The sequence below is a fragment of the Mauremys mutica genome, chromosome 1 (assembly GCF_020497125.1).
Source record: "Mauremys mutica isolate MM-2020 ecotype Southern chromosome 1, ASM2049712v1, whole genome shotgun sequence".
Lineage (NCBI taxonomy): Eukaryota > Metazoa > Chordata > Testudines > Geoemydidae > Mauremys > Mauremys mutica.
In genome coordinates, this window is record NC_059072.1 from 364,562,300 (window position 1) to 364,565,129 (window position 2,830).

General features: G+C 46.4%; 1 pseudogene; it reads right to left on the bottom strand.

Moving 5' to 3' along the window:
• Positions 1-834: 834 nt before the first annotated feature.
• Positions 835-1,771, bottom strand: LOC123360774 (annotated as a pseudogene).
• Between the last annotated feature and the right edge of the window lie 1,059 nt (positions 1,772-2,830).

A 2,830-nucleotide genomic window follows, 5' to 3' on the forward strand; every position in this document is an offset into this window, starting at 1 on the left:
TTAGGGTTTGATTGATGGTAGGTCCCTTATACTATTTCCGGTTTCCATACTACTGAATCCCACCCTGCCAGCATGCCCATTAACAGAAGGGGCCCACTCATTCCACCATCTCCCTAGCAACCAGCGGGCCTTGTAAGCATGGGCCAAAATGGCTGAGAACAATAGCTTGTTGTCCTGGGACACAGAGACTGATGATAAGGGACGCTCCTTGGGGTATGACGTTTAACCCCAGATTCCAAGATGAAAGCGAGGCCTGGGGCTTCAATGAGACTGATGGTGTGACTAGCTCACTGGATTTATTTTACCTCATCTGGTTCAAGAAGCAATCCTTCCTTGGCAGATGCGTGGCCGAAGTCTCGTCCTTACAGATGTTTTGGCCACATGTGTGAATAAAAGCCAACAACCTGGAGAAGGCCCGTGGGTGATTGGCCTGTGGGTGATTAACCAGGGATGGGACAGTGACAGGCCAAGTGTAATGGGAAACAACAGCCACATCTCTTCTCATAGTGACTTTATTCATAGGAATTCTTAGGTTGGAGCAGCCATCGATACGGCTCTTTAGGGGCCAACCTCCCACCGATCCCCTGGCTCTCCACGAACAGAGTGACTTTGTAAATGCTGCTGCCTGGCTTGGTCTCCTTTCCCCGGAGTGCTGTCCTCCCTCAATTGCGGGTGGGGATGGCCCCCCTAAGCTTCATGTCTTAGACCCTGTATGAGCCTCTCTCTACAGAGTGGAGATCAGTAGCTCTTGTTCCTCGAATATAAGGGTCCAAGATGGAATAGGTGGCCATGACCTGTGTCACCAGCTCTGGAGCTGAATGATGAATTGACTCTTTACTTGACAAATACCCTGATTATCCTCGCTCGAAGATGGTTGCTTTTCATGCTGTACACGATTGGATTCATTAAAGGGGGAACCAGCAGGAAGATGTAGCCCAGGATAACTTGAAGCAAGGGAGAAGAGCTCTTCCAGAATCTCTGTATGACAGTCAGGCTGAACTCTGGCATGTAGAAGAGCAGAACAGCGCAGAGGTGGGAGACGCAGGTGTTCAGGGCCCTAAGGCATTTTGTGGGGGACGTGATGCTCAGCACTGCTTTGAGGATCATCACATAAGAGAGGGAAAATGAGCAGCGAGTCCAACCCCACTGTTATGACTGTAATAAACAAGCCATAGATGTTGTTGACTGTGATGTCTGAACAAACCAGCTTCATGACGTCCTGGTGCAGGCAGTAGGAATGGGAGAGGACATTGGTTCGAAAGAATCGGAACCGTTTCAGGAGAAAGGGGAGTGGAAATATTACTGCCACTGCTCTTAGCACAAACACCAGTCCCATCTTGGCTATTCTCGGCAGGGTTAAGATGGAGGCATATCTGAGCGGGTTACAGATTGAGATAAAGCGGTCAAATGCCATCAACAAGAGCACAGAGGATTCAATGAATTGCAGAGAGTGGATGAAGAACATCTGGGCAAAACAAGGATCAAGGCTGATCTCTCTAGAGTTAAACAAGAATAGGCCCAGTATCGTCGGTATGGTGGCTATCAATAAGCCAAGGTCTGTGATGGCCAACATGGAAAGGAAAATGTTCATGGGCTCATGGAGGATTGCATCTGTTTTTATATTGAACAGAATGACTAAATTTCCTACTATCGAAATAGCATACACGAAGCAGAAGAGGACAGAGACCCAGAGATGGATGTCTTCCTGCCCAGGTATCCCAGTGAGAAGGAACACTGCAGGTGTGAATTTGGTGTCATTGACAGCTGACATACCATACTGGGCAGGTCCGAGAAGTTTAGGAAAGTAGATGATATTTAAGGAGACATCTTTCTGCTCTGAGTGCAAATCTAGGATTCCCAGAAGCTCAAGGAAGATCAGAAAAAACATAGATTTGGATTTACATCCCCAATAGGATATGCCAATAGGAAGATAGGCACTGCCCGACTGGATCAGACCTGCAGTCCTTCTAGCCCAGTAACCAGTTACACATGCGTCTGGGGAAGATGGAAGAATCCCTGCAATAGGGAGCTATGAGATTGACTGCTCCAAGGGAAAGTTTCCCCCAGGCACCCACTAGTTAGACATATTTTGTGGTGTAAATCCAGTCCCTCTTTGAATCCTGCTAATCCCTTGGCCCCATTGATATCTTGTGGATCAGAGTTCCATTGTGTTTATCTGTCCTGCATTTAAGTTGTATTTAAGTTGTACAATCGTATTTAAGTTGTTCATAAACATGTTTCATTGCCTCATTATATACTTTCTTTTTTTATTTTCTCTGCTCCTGTGAGTTCAAATTATGCCACTGCCTCTTTGCAACACATGGGATAAATTTTCAGGGTCTGTTTCTGAATTCAATAATGTCATCACTCCAGATTTACGTGTGTAAATTCGATCAGAACCGGGATCTATTAACTTTCCCTTACCAAATGCTCCCAGTGATACACTCTGACCCCCAAAAATCCCTCCAAGAGAAGCTGAAGTGCTTTGCCCAGCCTATGTTGACTGAATCCAGAGAGTTTGATCATCCTACAGGTTCCCCTTCATCCTCACAGGACCCGCATCTGCTCCCCCTGTAAGGGATTGTAGTTATCTGATAAGTTACAAGCTAACATGGACAGTTACTTCAGCTGGATGAGGGAGGGGTTGGCGTCGCAAATGGGTGAATAGTGCAAACACTAGGTTGCACTAATATCCAGTTGAGTGTGCTAGTTACTTCAGCCATGCTTTTTTAACAGGTGATGGAGGTAAATTACATAAAAAACGATTACACTGCTCTTTCCTGCACCTCAGCTCTACTCTTTGCTGAAACACAGACCAGCGGTTCTGTTC